Source organism: Strongylocentrotus purpuratus, unplaced genomic scaffold, assembly GCF_000002235.5.
Source record: "Strongylocentrotus purpuratus isolate Spur 01 unplaced genomic scaffold, Spur_5.0 spur5_scaffold_2, whole genome shotgun sequence".
NCBI classification, from domain to species: Eukaryota; Metazoa; Echinodermata; class Echinoidea; order Camarodonta; family Strongylocentrotidae; genus Strongylocentrotus; species Strongylocentrotus purpuratus.
In genome coordinates this window covers 5,542,618-5,564,501 of record NW_022145605.1, presented here as the reverse complement: position 1 = coordinate 5,564,501, position 21,884 = coordinate 5,542,618, and the positions used below count along the sequence as shown (strand labels likewise).

At 37.9% G+C, this 21,884-nt stretch overlaps 1 long non-coding RNA gene and 4 other non-coding genes across 6 annotated transcripts; all 5 read right to left on the bottom strand.

The window, feature by feature from the left end:
* Nucleotides 1-1,284: 1,284 nt before the first annotated feature.
* Nucleotides 1,285-5,122, bottom strand: LOC105444755. Of its 2 annotated transcripts, none has more exons than XR_004065167.1 (4): nt 5,072-5,122; nt 3,803-3,899; nt 3,272-3,519; nt 1,285-2,936 (listed from the first exon to the last, which is right to left on the bottom strand). It is a non-coding gene; the product is annotated as an uncharacterized LOC105444755 (long non-coding RNA). The 2 variants fall into 2 exon arrangements; XR_004065168.1 differs by having other exon boundaries at nt 3,803-3,893; nt 5,072-5,109.
* A 2,968-nt stretch (nt 5,123-8,090) lies between these two features.
* TRNAN-GUU lies at nt 8,091-8,164 on the bottom strand. Its single transcript has one exon. It is a non-coding gene; the product is annotated as a tRNA-Asn (tRNA).
* A 381-nt stretch (nt 8,165-8,545) lies between these two features.
* On the bottom strand, nt 8,546-8,619 carry TRNAN-GUU. Its single transcript has one exon. It is a non-coding gene; the product is annotated as a tRNA-Asn (tRNA).
* Nucleotides 8,620-9,531: 912 nt separating this feature from the next.
* TRNAN-GUU lies at nt 9,532-9,604 on the bottom strand. Its single transcript has one exon. It is a non-coding gene; the product is annotated as a tRNA-Asn (tRNA).
* Nucleotides 9,605-9,956: 352 nt separating this feature from the next.
* On the bottom strand, nt 9,957-10,030 carry TRNAN-GUU. The gene has a single exon. It is a non-coding gene; the product is annotated as a tRNA-Asn (tRNA).
* Between the last annotated feature and the right edge of the window lie 11,854 nt (nt 10,031-21,884).

Sequence of the window (21,884 nt, the reverse complement as noted above, 5' to 3'; positions counted from 1 at the left end):
CGTGAAAACACGAAATTCAAGGACGCGCTGTGATTTTGTTTTCACGAAGTGACGGTACGTAGCCGCGCGCGTAAAACATATGGGATTTTTCTCTCGTGGATGGAATTCTCGAAATGGACACTAAATACGACAAAACGTTTTGTTTAATTGATGTACAGATAAAATAATTCGAACTGTGAGAAAGAGTACATTTTCCTCTTTCTGTAGCTGCTTTTTCATTTCTCTGTGTGAACTGTTAACACATCCGTCATTTCGTGAAAACACAAATTGCATAGAACGCTTTGATTTTGTTTTCACGAAGTGACGGTACGTAGCCGCGCGCGTAAAACGTATGGGACTTTTCCCTCGTGGATGGAATTCTCGAAATGGACACTAAAAACAGCATTATGTTTTGTTTAATTGATGTACAGATAAAATAATGCGAACTGAGAGATAAAATACATTTTCCTCGTTTGGTAGCTGTTTTTTTTTTATTGATAAGAATAAACTGAATGTCTCCGTATAAACTTTTAACTTAACCGTCATTTCGTGAAAACACAAATCACATAGAACGCTTGTATTTTGTTTTCACGAAGTGACGGCTCGTAGCCGAGCGCGTATAAAACATATGGGATTTTTATTGTGTGAAGCAATTTCATGAGATAGACACTGAAATACGGTAAAATTACTTGTTTAATAGATGTATGGATAAAATAAGAGCACCTTTTCTTCTTTGTATAATTATGATGTTAGATGTATGATGTCAGTTTTTGTTCACGAAGCTACGGCTCACAATAAATTAACTATCAATAGCACAGATGGATATTGGCACAAAGTGCTTTTAAAATGATTAATAAGCTATTCTCTTTAATCTTAAGCTAAAAATGGATATGTATTTAATATTCTTTGAGGTTTAATTATCAGTTATATTGTATGTAGTAGGAACTAAAGATTGCACTAAAGTTACTATATACTTTCCACTTAAGAACACGTTCAAGTAGTCTCCCTCTCTCTCTCTCTCCCTCTCTCTCTCTCTTTACCCCCTCCATCTCCCTTAATATCACACAAATTCTGCCATTTCTTGTTGAAATTCATGCGGGTGATATTAGGGCTTTTGCTACTCTATTACTATGAGGAATTTCTAAAATTTTAGAGAGGGGCCTAGCTAAGTATATTTTTTCATATAGGAAATAAAGCAAATATGTTAAAAAATATTTTTGAATGAAGGAAAAAGATTCAGTATTGATCATTGACCATAATCTGTAGTCAACTACTCAACTCTGCAATATAAACACAGAAAATGAATTTTGACTGAGCAGTTTTAATTCAAACATTTGGAACCAGAACAGCAAGTGGCAAATGGAGAATAAATTAAAAATATTAAATAATTCATACCAAACATATCATCATCAATTATCATCAATACTATATTGCATTTTGAAATGTACATTTAGAAATTTGTGGAAAAGACGTATCAGGTATACAGCCACGGAATACAAAGGTTATTTAGCACATTATACTGTACTAAATATGCTAAAATGTCTTTAACTTATTCTTCATACATGTCCTGGTTATCATGTTTATTCAGCAATCATAGCAAATAAATGCCACATGTGACATACAAAATGCTTGACATACATGTACTACATGTATGATTAAGTCAACAAAGAAATGAATCTATATTCAAAATACCATTCCAAAACAAAATGAATAAGAAATTTTATATCATTAGAATGCTGAAATATACTGGTTGCTAAATAAACTCTTTTTTTTAAAGGTTCATCTGCACAGATTTTTTTACCTGAAGACAAAAGAGGTATTCAAAACAGTACTGTGTGGTATAGTCTCTTTCGTGCACGCTATGGTTATCCTGTTCTGGCTGAAAGGTTTACATGTTGATCGTAACAAAACGAGGCAGTTCTTGAAAAAAAAGATGGTACAGTTTTTTCAATGGGAAATATGACTAATATAATCATAATCATTACTTTTTTGTTCATTACTGTTTTTCATTAATATCTTGTGAGTAGAGTTTCAGAAGCAAGTCAGTTTATACACAATCTCTTTCTAGGGTATTTCAATAAAATGCTAAAAGGTTGTATTCGCCCAGGCAAACATGTAATCTCTGACTAAACAATTATCAGCTGAACAATGCATGATAAACATGGAAATATCAATTTGACTAAACAATTTCATTTCTCATCAAACAGATAAAATTCAAAACAGCAACATTTTGATTATATTGTATGATTATAAGATAGTTTGAAGTACCAAATACAATTATGATGAGAATGACTATAAAAGTAAAAATAAAAACATTAAATGTGAACTAGTAACATTGTGTTTTGAAAGAAAATCAATTGTGGAAATGTAACTTATATTCATGTTCTAATGAAGGCATCAACCCCTGTGAATACAAACATTTAAAGAAAATAGATAAACAAATTCCTCAATACAAAGATACGATATGAGGATTCATGGAACTGGAATCGAAAACTCTAATATGCATTACTGATTGAGGTAGGTATACCTGATAAATAGCTGTTCTGAACTATACATTTGAATAATAAAGATTTATGTGTGCAGGAGTTCATTGCAATACTGTAACAGAAAACTGACACCTGTACAACTATTCAGTTCATTGTTTCAGAAATCATGGACAATGTTACCAGTTTGCTTTAAATCAATTCATTGATTTTATAATCAATCCATTTAATTGCGATTACAACACACAATTACAATTATGAGTGGAGTTTGCTTTGTTTATGATATTTAAAATGTTTAAAATAAAACAGTATAAAAGAGAGATTGAGGTATTGAAACATTGAAGCATTGTCAAAACGATCATGTAATTGATTCTGGTTTCTCAAGCATGCTCTTCAACAACAGTTCTTCAAGTTTCTTCACACGTATGTCATCCAAGCAATAGTGGTTGAAGCAGCGAAGATCCTTCATCTAGACTGCGTGAAAGCAAAAGGAAATAAGAAAGAACAATCAATAGAAAACCATTATCAGAATTTCAATTATGAAAGGGAAACTTTACAGTGCATTATGATTGGGCGAAATTATTTTGTGTAGTTTTGGTACCAACTTTTAAAGAGGCTCTTAATGAATTAAATACTTTATTTGGTATCACCTTAGTATTGGCAATTTTTGTTAAGGATTACAAAAAAAATTAGATGCTGACCTCGATAGGACCACTCATTCCCTTAACTAAAGGACCTAAGCATTAAAAGCAATTAAGAATATCTAAAATTTTAACTATTGGGAAACAATCAAGAAGGAAAGAAGATACCTTTTGACTCGCTCAGAAGCATAGACAATGGGTCATCATCAGAATCGCAATCGGAGCCGTCAGGAGACTTTAAGGGTCACCATGCCAAGTCACACATGCAGCTCTGACTGTACGTGTTCGGTGAATTGCTTCAACTGTTCCATACCGCTCCCACTCTTAGGTCACTATGCCAAGTCACATTCTGCAGCTCTGTGTTCAGTGAAGTATCAAGGACCCATCTTACCAGCATGTCGGTCCCTGTATCAAATCTAATTTTGTAGAATGAAAGAAATAATTACAAGGTATTTTCTTTCATTTATTTGCAAGCAGAGGTAAGGAAATGAATCCAATATTATCTTTTGTACATCAAATTAATTACTAGGCATAACTGACCCCAAACAGAAGTTTTCAATTGCCCCTATTACCCCAAAATAGAATTTTCCAATTGTCCCTACCAAACACAACCACCCCAATGCACATACGCAGTGAGTGTGCTTAGTACTTTGCTGCTAAAGTGTGATTTTCTTGAACAGATCATGAAACTATTCTCACCTGGATTTGTTTCTGGCCTGTGGCGTTCTTGAAAAGTAGATGTTCTTTCCCAGTGCTTCCTTCATACAAGTGAAAATTGTATCTACTGCATCTGAAACTAAGTGAAAGCAAAAACATCATCATAATGTCATTACCACTGAAGTGTAGGTACTGGTATTGAGACATGTACATCATCTGGTATGGTGCTTGCTTGGAAAATTCTTTAAAATACGAAGTGGAGTTGGGCAACATTTGCTGGTATCAAGAACAATTGTTTAAAAGAATTGTTGTATAGAGTGAAGGAACAAGGGTACTAAAGTGCTGCCTTTGAATATAACAGACACAGAGTACAGATAATGAGAGAAACTAAGCTAAACATGTAGACATTGTTCCCCAAAAGGTAGACTACTCATGATTACTTCAGTCTCAAAACAAAAGTATTCCTTTTTTGGATGGTGCCATTTATTCATTTTCAGGGCAGGACTGTATTTAATTTCCAATTTTTAATTAAATGTTCATTCATGACCTTCTTTGCTTGTAAGGCAAATCATTGAATTCCCTAACAGTTAACCAGGAGGAGCTACATCCCAGGTCATCTCAGCTCAGCATGATGATAATTTTCATAACTCCCTTTGCCCTTGGCCATGTTGATGTTGGCCTTGGGCTTGGAGCCCTGAAGTCTCTTTAACCCCAGGCACGCCTTGCATTACAAGAAAGGTCTCAGTCTGGTCTAGATCCTGATCTACTCACCTCTAGTCTAGATTCTAGATTGATGAGAAGTGGCTGACATAAACTGATAATTATAAAATGATGATCTACAATAACTAGAGTTCTAGACTCTAAAACAAATTAGCTAAATAGTAAATTACTGAAAAAATAAAAGTAAAGCTCTATACTCTAGAGTCTAGCCTAGATCTAGACCTCTAGGCCTAGACTCTATCTAACTTTCTTTCTGTAAAACTTTGTTCAAAATTTAAGCAGATATAAAAAAGAACCTAATAGCATTAATATTTGGTGTGGAGCTAAATAAGAAAGACTCTCCACTTAAGTTATTTAGTCTAGATGTATATTTGTTAAGACATAAGTTGATCTTTTTAGTTTTGGATCACATGATACATCACTCCTTTATTCACTTACATGAAAATAAGTATATGGGGCGATATGTTGAACGGCGGTGTATTTTTCACACATTTCTGTGCTCATGGACATATTTATGGCTTACAAAGAATCAGAATGAATCAAAAGAGTGTACCACATTAATTTATCTTTAAAAAACATTTAAAAACTCACCTTTACATGGTCTGTGACTGTTCCAAACTGCGAAATTTTCACTACCGTCACCCCGACCGTCACTTCGTGAAAATATTAAAAGCAGAAAAAGAGCAAACGATGTTTTCACGAATTGACGGCTGTTAAGCGCGTACTTGGCCGTCACTTCGTGAAAACAAAAAATCCTTTTGCTAGGTATTTTCTTGTTTACGTCATCGTCATAGTGACATAATTAGACATTATTATGATCTGAAATTTTGTGAGGTTCAAGGTATTAGTGAATGATGTCCAAAAATGCAAAAAAATCAAAAGTGAAAATATGTGCGATTTTCCTCACTACCGTCACTTCGTGAAAACAGGGAATGTTTCATGGTGATGCAACTTTTTTCGAGCATTATTACCTTTTTGTGTTCAGTGTCTTACCCTTTTTATAACTAGGGACCTACTCCAAAACTTACACATTCCTTAAATTCAGTGATACATCTGACCTTTAAAAAAAAAAGCAGAACATTCCTCCACCTCCCCCCCCCCCAAAAAAAAGGACAATAAAGAACTTAAGATCCTATATCAATGAAGGTGTCACGCTATCATAAATGGCACCAACCATCGTAATAAGCTTATCTCTTCTTGTGTTCCACACACCGATCTTAAAAGAAAAAGGTATTAAACACTCAAGAATCAATGAAATTCGATTCCTGAATTCTTGAAAACGTAGGCCTTGAGAACAAACAATTTTGATGACAGTTATTTGTTGATTCGTTTCCGATTTTTATAAATCTTCTCTTTATCTCATGATTTATCTTTCAGACTTTGATCATGGTTCGTTAAGCCGGGGGGGGGGGGGGGCACAACCATTCTTGTTCTTTTGTGTGTGTGGTGTTGTGTTGTATGTTTGTTTGTTTACGTTTGATTGAGTTCGCTTGAAATTGTGCCACTTATAAAACGTTGATCTGCCTCTGCATTATACCCTTGGTAATCTCCATCCTATCTATTCACGCCTTCGCCGCGGTGCGTTGCGTCACGCTGGATGCAATTTTTGACGGACACGCCTCAATTTGATCAGACCAGACGAGTTTCACACACCCACACACACACGTCATATAAGACATCCTCACAGTGAGAGGCTGGTTTACTATCGTCTCAAGATACACTTAAAGTGGCGTAGCCGTGAGGAGGGAACTTCCTCCCGCGCCAATTGTTGACCTCCAGCCCCACCGAAAATGGGAGAGGAAAGGAGGGCAGGGAAAGTAAGAGGGACAGAACGATTCTCAATCAGGCTAGCACTACCTTGTATTACTTACTTAATTAAACCCCCCCCCCCCCCCACATACACACATTGAATGAACCCAAGCTTCGCCACTGCAATGAAATAGCGGTAAACATCGCTATGAAAAAACCCAGAAAGATATGGGAGGAATTCTTATATTCAACCATCTTTCTAGAAAATGATTGCCCGAGCACTAGAAACTTAATCATAATTTATCGTCGAATAGAGTGAGATAATACTTCAAAAAGCAACAAGCAGTCAGAGCTACATAAAGTTATTTCTGATACCCCCCCCCCCTCCTTCCACCCAAAAGTATGTTTTAAAAATGTTAATGTGTGTCATGATTTCACCCATCAGCACCCTGTTTCTCCCAGCCCCCCCCCCCCCTTTCCCCTCTTTCCATCTCTCTCTCTCTCTCTCTCTCTCTCTTTCCCTCCCTCTCTCTCTCTCTCTCTTTCTTTTTTCTCTCTCTCTTTCTCTCCCTCTCTCTCCCTCCTCCTCTCTCTATCTCTCTCTCTTATCACCTCAATTAAACGGTTCCCCCACCTATCAATCGACGCCTAGATTCCTCATCATCATGTCAGATTAATTAGAGGTATATTACGGTGTTGATTATTCAATGTGTAGAATTATTCAATATGTACATGTAGGGTCAAAAATAGCATCAACATTCTACCAATCGCCTTCCTATACCGAATGATGTCGTTATGCAATGATTGGGATTCTGTATATATTTACGTTTCCCGAGTGAATGATAAACACTGACAGTGATTTGACAAAAATAAATATACTTGCATAGAATGATCTCTTTATAAATCCTAACAATGCGCCCGTTTTCGTTCTGGTTTGCGCTCATCTGGGCCAAGTCTTATATATAAAGAGTTGCAATTGATCGAAATCAATCGCAGGTATGCAGTCTCCTACCTCTTACGTACATAGTTGCTATTGATTTCAATCGCAAATAAGTAGCGATTACTATCAACTCTTTATAAGACTGAGTACCCATTATAGATTTCAAGGGATATGGAGATCATGCCTTCTCAATCACTGCTTCTCGATTGTGGAAGTTAATTCCTTGCTCTTTTCATAAGACTGACTGCCTAGTGCCTAGAACCCTTCAAATCCATGCCTCATAACTTACATATTTCGTAAAATGTAAAAATAATGAATCAATTGGTAATGTTTGAGGAGTCTGCGACTTTGAGTATTTTTAACATAAATATGGCGCAATGTAAATACTGTTAATCATTATCATCATCATCATCATCATCATCATCATCATCATCAACCTTCTTCTTTTATATCGCATAATGAGACCTTCTACCAATTTGAAAAGTCCTGAAACCTCATCATTGGATCATTAGCCAAATAGAATAGTCCAGAAATAAATAATTTGACTTAAGATTTAGAGGACTTCAGTTTATTATTCTTTGTGGTCGTTCGTTAAACATGCAGGATCCATGGTTCATCGAGACGAACATATACGTGTCCATTTTTTTTGACAGGCAATAACAAGGTTATCACAACGCTCCTTTCATTTACACTTGCTTGGCATTTTTTGCGTTACCCCCCCCCCCCCCTCCCCCCCCCCCCAACAAAAAAAAAAGAATAAATAAATAAAAAATATATAAATAAATATATAATAAGATAATAATAATTATAAAATAAAACTTAATAATTAAACTAATAAATAGATGAATTAATAAAATTAAAAAAGTGAAAAATTTAGTAAACTGTATAGAACTAACTGGGTCGTAAGAGGTTAAAAAATACCGCTCCTGGGTGGGCTCGAACCACCAACCTTTCGGTTAACAGCCGAACGCGCTAGCCAATTGCGCCACAGAAGCTAGATAACACCATGGACGTAGCTAGCTTTATATCAAGACCAGGGTGTAGATTTATTTGTTTGAACATTGCAAAACAGATTTCGTATCAAATACATAACATCTGTCCTAGTAGACCAGTCCACAAATGAGGATTCTGTTGATAGCCCTTTACACACGCTTGTTGAAGCTTCAAACGGCATCGGCAAGAACATTTTCATTTCATTTACACTTGCTTTGCATTTTTTTAACCTTAAAATTCTCACCCCCCCCCCCCCCCCTCCCGAAAAAAAATATTATAATATTGATAATACAATAAATGAATCAATAAATGAATCAATCAATCAATCAATCAAATGAGTAAACTGTTGAACTAACTGGGACGTAACAAGAAAACAAAATGACCGCTCCTGGGTGGGCTCGAACCACCAACCTTTCGGTTAACAGCCGAACGCGCTAGCCAATTGCGCCACAGAAGCTATATAAAGTCACTGAACGTATCTAGCTTTATATCAAGACCAGCATGTAGGTTTATTTGATTGAACATTGCGAAAACACGACACCTGTCCAGTTCACAAAATATGGATTCTGATGATAATCCTTAAAAGACACTTGCTGAAGATTCAACCGGCATATCAACAACTTGTCATATCATTCTGACTATTAAAATGCAATAACCCGTAACGTGTAAATGAGAAGAAAAAACGTCACCTGTTCTTATTAGAGAACAATTTAGATTTAGAGTGCTCCAGGTTATTATTTGTTAGATGTTCGTTCTACAATAAGGATTCAGGATTCTTCATCGAGAGGAGCATGCATATATCCATTTTTTTGACAGGCAATAACAAGGTTATCACAATGTTCATTTCATTAACACTTACCTGCAGTGGCGTACGCAGGATTTTTTCAAGGGGGGGGGGGGGTTAAAATCGGGCCCAAAATTTCGCAACGACTCAGCTTTATTATTTTGCTCCCGAAAATGTGAAAATCGCGCCGGCCGAAAAGTCGCTCAAAAAATTAAAAAAAAAAAAAAAAAAAAAAAACCTCAAAAGGTGGGGGGGGGGGGGGGGGGGGGGGGGGGGGGGGGGGGGGGTGGGGGGGTCACATAAAACCTACAGAAAACATACACATAAAAAAAAATCAAGGGGGGGGGGAGGGGGTTTAACCCCCCCCCCTGCGTACGCGTCTGTTTACCTGGCATTTAGTTGACGTTAAAATTCCCACACACCACCCCCCCCCCTCCAAAAAAGAAGATAATTATGAAATAAACAAATAAATGAAATAAAATAATTGAAAAAATATTTGAAAAAAAAATATCGATCAAATTAATAAAAATGCGTAAAATGAGTAAAATATTGAAGTAACTGAGTCTTTAAAAGGAAAAAAATGACCGCTCCTGGGTGGGCTCGAACCACCAACCTTTCGGTTAACAGCCGAACGCGCTAGCCATTGCGCCACAGAAGCTAGATAGAACACCTGAACGTAGCTAGCTTCATATCAAGACCAGGATGTAGGTTTTTTGCTCGAACATTGCAAAACAGGTTTCGCATCGAAGACACGACATCTGCCCAGTTCACAAATGTTGATTCTGTCGATATCCCTTACATACGCTTGAAGAAGATTCAACTGGCATCGAGAAAAACAGGCAGTAACAAAGTTACCACAATGTTCATTTCATTATGCTTGCTTGGCATTTTTTAAACGTTAAATTCCCTTCCCCCCTCCCCCCCCCCCCCCCCCCCCCCCCCCCCAAAAAAGCGAAAATTTAATAAACTGTTGAACTAACTGGGTTGTAAAAAGAAAAAAAAAACTATACCGCTCCTGGGTGGGCTCGAACCACCAACCTTTCGGTTAACAGCCGAACGCGCTAGCCAATTGCGCCACAGAAGCTAGATAGAACCACAGAGCGTAGTTAGCTTTTTAGCTGGTGATAGCACGCTCGCTGAAGATTCAACCGGCATAGCAACAGCTGTCATATCTGTCATATCTTTCTGACTATTTAAATGCAATAACCCGTAACATGTGAATGAAAAAACATGTCACCTGTTCTTACTAGAGTACATATACATAATACCCCCAAGTCACACCGATGAGATCGACAACAGACCGACAACAGACCAAACAAAATCTTCCATATACCCCGAATGGCCGAAAATCAGTCGATATCGGGACGGTTTGGGGTCAGGCTGTCAGTGTGACTGGGACGTGATAATGAATTGGTCTCCTGCGAATGTGACAAAACAATACAGCTCAATCCCTTTAAAGGTACTATGTCCCTTTTGCAGCCAACCTCAAATTCTGTAGAACTTTGCAGGAATTATGAATATGTCATGTATGTCCTATCTGTGAAATTTAAACATTAGCAGTGTCCTAATATTCAAATTATGCAAGGAAACCCGTTTACTTGCTAGACTTCACTGTCAGACACTATTGAGTGACTGACTGGCTTTTTCTTCTTCTGTGGTAATAACATACATAAAATGAGCTGTAAAGGGTACATAAGCATTTGTCTACATCAATAACCCACTTCTTGTGATGGGACATAGTACCTTTAATACAAAAATATTGAACTGATATCAGAAATACCAACACGTTTTTGGGAAGTGTATTGTTTACTCTGGTGATGTAAACATTCCAAGGTATATCGATGTGAGTGTATCTGGAATGAAACACGTGGGCCATTAGTTTCTTTTTATTCTCCTGCATCATGTTCCAACAAACACATTAAAAACCTATACAAGAAATGCGTGGGAAGATTTTCATAATTCACTCCACTTAAAATTTCAATGGGCTTTGATAATTGGAACGAAACATATGTCTCCGAGCTCAATTTCGTTTTATTGATTATTCTCTTCTATCTCCAAATAAACATATAGGTTTTTCATGTAAAAAAAAAATATGTGGGATTATGCGCAAAATCATGATAATTCACTTCGCTAAACATAATTGAAGTGTTTCATGGCAAAAGAAAGGTACATAATTTGTAATGACATTGTATTTAAAATCAGGGATGTATTATAATTTAGAGACAGGGAAAATTATAAAAGTAATCGAGAGGCCCTGCTTTAAATTTTGCTCATGTTTTTTCATGAGATTCGAATATTTTTCTTGAACTGTTTTGTTTTTTTGTCTTATTAGTCTTTCTCAAAAACTCTCAACCTTTACTTAATGTTCGAATGTCGAAATATAGCAAATAATGTCTTCAAGATTTTGCTCATTATTTGATATAACTGGATAACCTAAGTAGCCAGAGACCTCCGTGAGGGGGGGGGGGGGGGGGTCGACGCCAGGAGTTTAAGGGGCACAAACAAAATCTGCAACAATCAGGAAAACAGAGGCATTATAATTATGTCTCTAAAAGTGTTTGACCAAAAAAGTGTAGTTAAGATTTTGGGGGAATATCTAGAAAAGTGTAGAGAGAGGGGAGTTAGATGTGCAAGCTAGGGCGGTTGCCCCCCCCCCCCCCCCATCAGGCCGCCTCATTGGATGGGGTTATGAACTGATCCTAGCAGTATTAACAGTATTTGTTTTGTTCAAGATTATTCTGGTCTTCTTCACAAACATCTTTCGATCAAGTCTAATCTTCCACAAACACGTCATATCATTCGACTTGGCGATGACAAGTGTGACGTCACACACACACCTATCCCATTCATAAAGAAGATAGCTATCTCGAGACAAATGTGGAGTTTAAATACCCCTCTTTGTACAAAGTATTACATGTCTGTCAATCACAATGTCCTTACAAATGAATTGTTATTTCATCCATTGTGCTGTATCATGACCTATAGTATATCGATTTCGGATGTTTTATAAGCAATAATAATCAAGTTCATTTGTTGTTCTCTCTCTCTCTCTCTCTCTCTCTCTCTCTCTCTCTCTCTAATTTCCTATTGACGTATAAAAAAACATTGGTATTGGTCCTTGTGATGACTTTGTTTTCAGTATCGTATAAATGAATTCACTTCCTTTTCTCTAATATGTATGTCTCTTTCTCTCTGTCTCTCCGTCTCTCTCTCTCTGTCTCTCTCTGTCTCTCTCTGTCTCTATCGATCTCTCTTTCTCTCTTCCTCACTCTCTTCAGTCCAGTTCATTTATGTCATAATTTTATCCAAAATACCATTCAAACAGATAAAATACAAAAAACATAATCATGTAGAATTACATAGAACTTTACAAATTATAGAGAAAGTTACAAGTATAAGAGAACAAATTAATGAGGAAGAAACTAAAGGTTATGCAACATTATATACAAAGAAATGAATTAAGAGGGTAGATAGCAGAGGAACCTCGAGGCTTCTATCGAAGCACCAACCTTGAATGCTGATACACACAAAGTCAAAGTAATGATGTACACAATTACGTTTCCTCTGTCTTGATGGTACCATCACGGAGTTGGAATGGAACTTCCTGGTACCATGAAATTAAAATGGTATACCTATTGCACAACGGACCAGAGAGTTGGATACCAGCTACCTGAACGGACCAATCTTTTATTATAGATATCATGACTGATATAAGAGGAATAGTGTTGTTTTATAGGCCCATAAAACGACTATTCCTCGAATATTAAAGCAGCCATTGTTATCTATTATATACCGTAAAAGGGTCATAGAATACAAGTTTGTTTACGCTATCGAGGTCTGTGTTGATAACTTGCAATCCCATGTATTCTATTTTATTTTGTTGGAAATGGAAATAAACCTAATGAAATATCGGGGTCGGCTAAATCGTAGAGCCACGAACAGGACGACAATTTTTGTTTAGCTCCCTTCGGTGAAAAAGGAGGAAAAACTTGTATGATCATTCTTGGGTATTATATGTTAATTGTGCTAAACACGGGTGTCGATATGAGGGCGTGTCTGGAAAGTCCCCTCTCCTCCCACCCCCCCCCCCCCCCACCCCCACACACACACACAAACACAGTAATCTCTTAAGAGGGTATCATGATGTAATGTGCTTCAGATCAAAGGGCTCCTTTCCCCAGCCTCAGAATGGATATCGAATAGTTCGTGATGCCCACGCGTGAGTAGAAGAATAGGCCCAGAACCGATCAAACATGATTTTCTGAGAGAAGGAATGGAATAATTGACACAAGGTCAAGTGTTATAGACATTACAAAGGCTGAAAATCATGTGTGTGAATCTAGACCAATATTTGCCGCACTTAGGAAAAGTTAAGTGCCGCCATCCCCTCCCCCCCCCTTCTCTCTATCTCTCTCTCTCTCTCTCACACACACACACACACACACATACAAACACACTCTGTCTGTCTCTCTCTCTCTCTCTCTCTCTCCTTTTCCTATATCTCTCTCTCTATTCACCCCCGCTCTCTCTCTCTCTCTCTCCTTTTCCCTGTCTCTCTCTCTCTCTTTTTCTCCCGCCCCCTCCCTAAATTTTCATTCCTCTGTCTTTTTCAGTTCCTTCCCGTTTCTTTGTATCTCTTTTTTCTACCTGCAGCACTGTACGTCTCTCTCTCTCTCTCTCTCTCTCTCTCTCTCTCTCTCTCTCTTCCTCTCTATTTCTCTATATCCATATATCTAGCTCGATATCTCTTTATTCTATACATTTCCATCTCTTGTTGTTTCCTTGGTAGTTGTCTGCAAAGAGAAAAGGTAACTAAAAAGGCGTGTTATATCGAAGTGGCGCCGGGCACTTTTTTGAAGAACATCCGAATTATATTCCGTGTGAATTACACCATGTTTTGAAAGGGTGCTCTGTTTATCCGGAAAAGCAGCTAAAAAGGGATCACAGAAATTGGTTCGTTTGTCATGGGATTTCCCTTTGAAATTACGTGTGAAATGTTGAATGACTGCCAATGTCATTGAATGTTTATCCGTCGGCAAAAGGAGAGGAAATATCCTTCTTCATTACTGAGTAATCATGTTATTGAAAGAGGATTATGGGGATTGTGATGGGGAGTGCCGTGCTGAGCTGGAGTTGAGGGATTCCAGTGATTTTCTTTTTTCTCCCATCTTTCAAGACAAGGCACGAACTAGATGATTATTGTCGATGTGCTGAAACATGAATGCAGGCGCCAACCGATTTGTTGAGGTCATGCTGTGTTTTCATGACTTGTCTTTGATTAAATCGTCAACATTAATCTAGAAATGTCGTCTCAAGCCGCCTCCCCTCTACTGCTATGAAAGCATCCGATTTAATTTGTCATTCTCATTCATGACCTAAATCATTTGAGAAAAAATTAAAGCAAATATACAGGTTTAAATATTTGACTTACACTCAGGAATCACATTTTCGTGATAATGATGACAGTGTCAATATCTCAGCCATTTGCCATTATCATTCTGTTGTTTCATGTATAATAGTGTCTTGTCATTTAACCTAGGTTCGTGTTTTTTAATTAAATATTGTGCAGTAATCTGAATAATCGTCGATTACCCTATATCACATATCAATAACGAAACCTATCAAACTGAGGTACTCGCTTTGTTTATGGGTGGTAACAATTCAAGCTTTTACTTTGAGTCAGTATTGTGAAGGAGTGGGTTAATCTTCAGTTTTAGTCTTTGAATTAAAAATAGGCCATATGGCAAACTCAAAAACTAACTTGAACCTAAATTGTAATCACATCAAAACAAACATTTTGAGACATGCAGTCGCAATGTATACCTTGATCTAGGAGCTCTCCGAACTCCTTGTATAGATTATGTTCTATAAAGAAAAGACCAAATTAATCAGACTATGTAATGAAACTCTGACACCTATTTACATTTGTATACACATACACGTTCTTTTAACTGACTTGGCAAGTAGCGATATTCGATAAGTTTTATCTTTCTGAATGAAGCGCTCAAATCTTTAATCAATATTTGGAATGTGGGTGAACGAAAGTAAACTTAGTGTCATATTAGCTCATTTGTTATCCGGCCCTTAGTGCATGAAATTACACAGCAGAATAATATGCTTGATTGCTAAAGCATGTGTTCTATTGTCGTGGCAACTTGTAAGTTGCATACCGTGTCCGAATTACACAAAACCATATTTTTGTCACATTATCTTTCGCGCGTTCCGATTTGTGAGCATCGACACACCTCGTTCCGCTCTTTAAAAGAGTTCGACAGATAATATATTATCAAGTATGCGGCAATTAACTTGTTGGGCCATAGACGGATGGATTTAACGAACCAATGATAAAGGCATACTCAGGATAAGTACTTGATCCTTTAGCCTGATTCGTGGGAAATTAATTTCCACTCTACAGTCCTTCCCCATTACGACAGCTATTTAAAGTTCATTGACAGCCTACAACCGAAAGACCGATAACCAACAAAACTTCGATATATATATACTTGATAGAAAAGGCATGCAAACGTTTGTTCTAATTATTGGGGATGTAATCACCATACTCTCAATTTCTCTTCTCGCTATAGGGCTTTGCATTTATAAGTGTATCAAAGTTGGGAGGGTGCTCTCGCTAAATATTCTGAGTTTTAACGATACATTAACATTCTGTCGGGGTAGCATAATAAATAGGGGTGCCCCCTTCGTATATTTAAATGTTATTAACGCATAATGTGATAATGATGTGATCATATTATAATCCCTTGATCCTAATTCTTATTTGAATGTATTTTCTTTATTCCATAACCCCCACGGAGCCCCTCACACCCCCCCCCCCCCCCTTCAACATAAAAGCTGGCTAAGTCCATGGTCCTTTGGCAGGTGTATCCTGGGAAGGAGGTTATCAATTACCGGACAATTGAGATCGACGATGGAACGGGACGAAAAGTGACAAAGTTTGCCCTGATAATTGAGTTGTCCAAGCCAACCATTGTAGCGTGGACACATACTGGTCAAAGGGGTCGGAGAGATAGTGGTGCTAAGTCATCATATCATGAAGACCGAGAAACTCTGATTAGTTGAGAATTGGATTTTTGTTTGTAATCGAAATTTAGTAGTTTGTGATTTCCACACTGCAGTCACACGTAGGACTGAAAAGAGATCATTCGATCAGGGAGGTGATTCGATGGATAATTTAGATTTATCCGTAGGCCTTTATGCTTTGACGGATCTTTAGGGTAATGAATTCTTCTTTATTGGTCATCTTAATGAAGCTTTTGGTAAAAAAAAAAAAAAAAAAAAAGGCTTAATCCTACAAAAGTATTGAGCTGAATATGAACGCTTTTCGTTGATAAATCCCTTTTTATTAGGCGACTTACGCCGTGAAAGTGGTTTCTTTCATGTTAGACCTTATAAACGAACTTTTCCTTCAAATTCTTTAAATTCCATCTGCTTTATCGACCTTGTAATTCAGCCTGGCCAAGCGACTTATTACAAAACCCTCTCAAGATTCACAATTATCAGTATCTGTGGTGTAGAAAATCGGTGATATAACACCGATTAGCCAACAAATCAACACAATGAGATGTTAATGGTGGGCCCATTTCATGTTTTGTAAGAAGCCCTTTCATTCAACGGCACGAAAACAAATTAATGGGACCGTTATACGCCAACTTTACTGGACCGTTATGTTTGGCATTACCTAGCGTTTTGTTTGCTATGCACTTTCGATGAGTAAGTGAAGTAAGCTATAGTCAGATTTTTTTTTGTAATGAATAGTTAAGCATTAAAGCTCTTGATTGAGACTTTATATTAGTTTTACAATTTCTCTGAATATCTAAGTCTACGGACAAGCAAGCAAATTATTCAATTACATTTTATTTCCGTTTCATTATTTTATTCCCTTGTATGTCAAACTCTTGGTGAAGTTTCGTTGGGTATACCTTCAAGTATTAATTAGCCTTCAATTCTTTGGCCGAACAATATCAAGACGCCTCAATGCCTTGACAGGCTCCTTGAGCTGTGTGGTATCCGGGATTTTTTGTATAAAAAGGGAAACCACACATATCCTTTAGAGAGGCCCCTGCAAACCTTCTGCAATGGCAAAGGATGGGAGATGGCAAGAAAGATGAGGCAGTGAATGTGTGCAACAATCTTATCATGCTTATATCGTAGTTTTCTTGGAAATATAATGAGTGAAGGAAGCTTCGTCACCCCTCTCCTTATATCTTCCACTGCAAACAAAAATTGTTTAAAAACTGATAACATTTGTGATGTCACATTTTGTTGAAAAAGCAAAAATGTAAGAGCTAGAGATATTGCACCAAATGTCATCAAAATTCAGAGACAACGAAAGGTCCTTGAGATAATATTGCCCTATCTATGTATGGAGTGATTTTTATCTCTTCGTCTTCAAGTATTTGCATTCCCACGCGTCAGATAATGCTACCCTGGATTCGGAAAGGTGGAAAGGGGGTATCTACCAAAGTGCCCCTTTTCGTTGTTGGCTCGTCCCCAGCATTCTTACACCGTGATTGTAAATTTCGTACAGATGAAGAATCGACACTTCTTGCGTATAGGCCTACATCCCCTTGAGTATGATAGAATCTACCTTTTTGGGGTCGTACGACACATGCTTCTGCGGGAAAACTGCTCCGCGGTCAATGTTCTACCCTAAAGTAATTCATCAAGTAAATCCTGGACCAACACTAAACCTAACCTAACCTAAACTAAAACTAAGTCCCAATCCTAACCCTGAGCCAATATCTTTGCCATCAGAGAAAATGTCGCAGGAGATTAATGTTGGATCACCCATTTTGCCTACAGTTGTCAAGTACTCCATACTTCGGGACCCCTTCACCTGTATAACATTGTCCAGTGTCTTTTGCTACCTTCTTGCATTTGGCATCAAGGAGTGTTTGACATATCAAACCCGTCAATGAATTTTCTCTTAGTTCGTAGATGACGTTCGCTAAAGCAAATAAGTTTGATATGTATCCCAGTTTACCTGTTTGCCTAATCCTTTTGGTAAACGTTTTCGCCTTTACTTCTCATCAACCATTAAATACACATGACCAACAAATCCTTGCAAAGTGATGTAGAGAAGTGAAGTACTAGAATGTCAACATCATTAAATGAGTTACGAAAGCATACTAAACGACACAAAGCATTCATACACTGGTTCACCATGAGTGAAGTCAAAGCATTCAGACCCATGAACAAGCTTTTTAATACAAATATATCGAAATGGACATTTGCATTTTCCCATTTGGGAATTTTTTCTCCCAGAGTGGACCACTAATATTATAAATGGTTTTTGTTTAATGTGTCTGGTATATCTTCATCTTCAGTAGATGTCTAATAATACGCGGTATCCCAGTAGACCGACCGTCCACGAGGCCGACGGTCCATGGGACAGACAATACGGGTCAGATGAACCATCAGAAAAGTTGTCAGAAGGCCTTCGAGACCGACATGTTGGCCTTAAGGGCTGTCGAACTCGCGGACTGTCAGTCTCTTGTACCTTCTGAAAATTTTAAGAAGGCAAGTGAGACCGATGTGTTGGCATTAAAGGCTGTCGGAATCGCGGACTGTCAGTCTCTTGTACCTTCTGATAACTTTAAGAAGGCCAGTAAGACCGATGTGTTGGCCTTAAGGGCTGTCGGACTCGCGGACTGTCGGTCTCTTGAACCTTCTGATAACTCTCAGGAGGCCAGCGAGACCTGCGATATCGTCATCGTCAGTCTCGAGGACTTCTGTTCTCGCAAACTATCGATCTTGAGGGCTGTAGGCCTGTAGCTATAACGATATAACGGCGCAGCGTGAAAAAATGTGTTTTTGTCTGGGCTCTTCTCTTTTGATGTAGTATGAGCAAAAAATTTGTATTGAGTCAATAGCGATTCTCATTGAGTCAATCGGAATTGTCACATTTTATTAGTTAGGGCAGGGAGGTGAGACTCACATGCCCTGGTTAGGGGTTGGTTATGCCTACACTGGTTATGGTAACCTCTGATTATGGAAACCTCTGATAAGCCTGCAAGATTGAGTGTGAAATAGATATAAATCCGCAGTCAAATATCACTATTATTTTAGAAAGTTAGTCAGTAAGGCAAAACATGATCACAACCCAGACCATTTCGCAAGACCCCATATTGTTTTGCATCGGGCAGCAGTGTCCAATCCAGGCGGCTAGTGAAGGCGACTTGCCTGTTTAGCTGCCCGGCGGGTGGCTATTACCCGTACGGGTCATCTGCGTTAGAACTGCACTTTTCTCCAACCATTCGAGTGTCGGTTTTCGACGTTCGGGCGTTGTACTTCGGTAGTTGTATCTTATGATGCTCATGAACTCAACTTTAAAGATAAACTCCAGTTCTGGTAAAAAAAAGAAAATTAATTCTCACAGAAACAAACGAAACTTACACTGAATGTTCAAGATTACAAATTAATGACATGTGCCAAACAATTTTGGAAGAAAATGTATACTGGCTCAGTAATGAGCATAGAAAGACAAGGAAATCAAGGTAGTACTAGCCCCGATACCATGTGTGTTGTCCCATATATAGCTTTCTGTGTACAGTGCTTGATATTTTACCAAGACTCGGCCAAATTTATTATGATTTTGATGACTCCAGAACCTTACAGTGCACACCAATACTTACATGCTACATAATCAACTGTTTTTGATCCATTCCACACATTTTCTTTCACAATGCAATCGCATTACCAGTACTCACCTTTATCTTTAACATTATTGTGATTATATACCGTTATAAGTGATCTGGTTTAAACAAAAAGTTGCCTCAGTTCCTAAGGTTCCAAAGATACACTTTATTTTACTATATGCTTAAAGTTACGAATTCAATTAGGTTGTTTGTCAGGTTATGGTTAGAGTTAGGATGATATATATATTGTTCAGTCCTTATAAAGTGAAGTGAGGAATTCGGTTGATGTAGAAAAGTGACTGGGGAGCAATTATCGCCGGACCGTATATAGAACTCAAACATCACCCCAAATGTTGCGAAGGGTGCATCCAAAACAAAATTGGAAACACACCGACAGTTTGACATGACGCAAGCTGACAGCTGCAGTGACAGTTTGTACATCTTTATACTTCTCGAGGTATTTTGATGGCTTCCCGTTTTTCACGTTTCTTCATTTCGACACGTTCCCGCGGTCACCGGTGCTGAGAGGTGATCGTTGTTGACTTCGGACCCCCGATGGGCTGGGGAGTACCGCCCATCATTCACGGGTTCGTCGCGTTGTGTGTCATCGCTAAGGTCAGAGTCGGTGGTGTCATACTAATGTCAACTGCGTATCAAGTTTCGCATGTTTTCGGCTGAATGTTTCTGTTCGTCTTTTTTCATACCTTGTTGTGTGTATCTGTTCTGTTGTTATGATGAATCCGTGTACAGATGTAAGACAAGTCATTGCAAGGAGACATGATCGGTTCATTCAACTATTTTGGTGTATCTCCTTTTTTTTTTTTTTTTTTTTTTTTTTGGGGGGGGGGGGGTTCTTTAATGTCACATTTTTATTTCAATATAGGGCCTTATATTCTCGAGTCCATAACACAAGCATTATTATAATTGCCATTGAGGCAGAAATCACAACTGGGAGTTTCTAATCAGACGGTGAGAATTTTCAAGTCTCGTTTCTGTTATTCATAGTATAATAGGCTTGCTGACTCTATAAAATGAATTAGATAAGTTAATAATGCGCCGATGCTGTAATACTAATGACCTGTACTGTAATGAGCTAGATAGGTAATGTCAAATACAGTCAATTATATTCCGAGAGAACTACTTATAGTAAGACGGTTTGAGTGGCGACTGACGAGTATTCCGAAACGGATGTTTCAAGCTTTTAAGGAAAGTATCACAAAACGTTTGAGCAAAGAAGGTGGTGTTCAACTGAATCAGAATATTATCATGACAGTCAGGTCTTGGTGCTGCGTCAGTATAGAATTCCCGCCATTTCCGCAGATTTGGTGCTGGATAATAACATTGCATTTATGATTAGACCGCCTTTGCAATACTTCATATTATTATTTATAACAGGCGGGTTTGCAAATACAAACTTGTGAGATTTAATGATAGCGAGCCATTGGGAAAAGAGCATGGCAAGAGTAGCAGCGCTTTCAAAGGAATCACAATTACCAAACAACCAAACTGAGAAACCAGCACCTTCTTAAATCATAATGTTTCCAAGAGGATAATGATTCGTCCACAACAATAGATAATGGAGCTGCTGACTGACTTCCTCTGCCTCTCTCAAAATAACTCCTTCCATCACAAAGTGGCTCGCGGTAAGGAAGAAAAGATGATGTCTTTCAAACGAGATCAAAATTGATATGTCTGATCCTCTTCAAATACAACGTCTTCGGCTTTTGACCTTCACGAAGCTTGACTTTCACATGTTGATGGAGGAGGCGCAATCTGTTTTGATGGCAAGGAGCTGGAAAATCCACAGGATGACGACAAAACTTACATCTGGCAAAATTTATAGCCAGCATAATAGAGAGCTCACTCAGCACTAGCACATGTTTATGAGTATTGGTAGAGAGTTTTTGTTGGTTAGAATGTGAAGAATAAACCAAGTTTCTAAGTGTTGGAAGATGAGATTAGGATGCCTTTAGGAATTATCGGGAAATTATGTGAAATGATAAGTTAGAAGTCAAATAGATATTGTTTGCCATCTTCAAGATTAAATGAAATGATACCAAGGACCATATAAACACCAAAATAGACAGGAGTGTAAAGAGAATTGATTTTGTAAATTTGCCCTTCCCCCCCGCATGCATGTGGTTGGAACTCATACCGTTAAGGTTTGAATGATAATGATGATGATAGTTGCTAAACTTGGTACGCACGTATCTATCCCAAAGGATGTTTAAAGCTGATACTCTAAGACAATCCCAAATACTGAGATAATTACATAAATAGAAA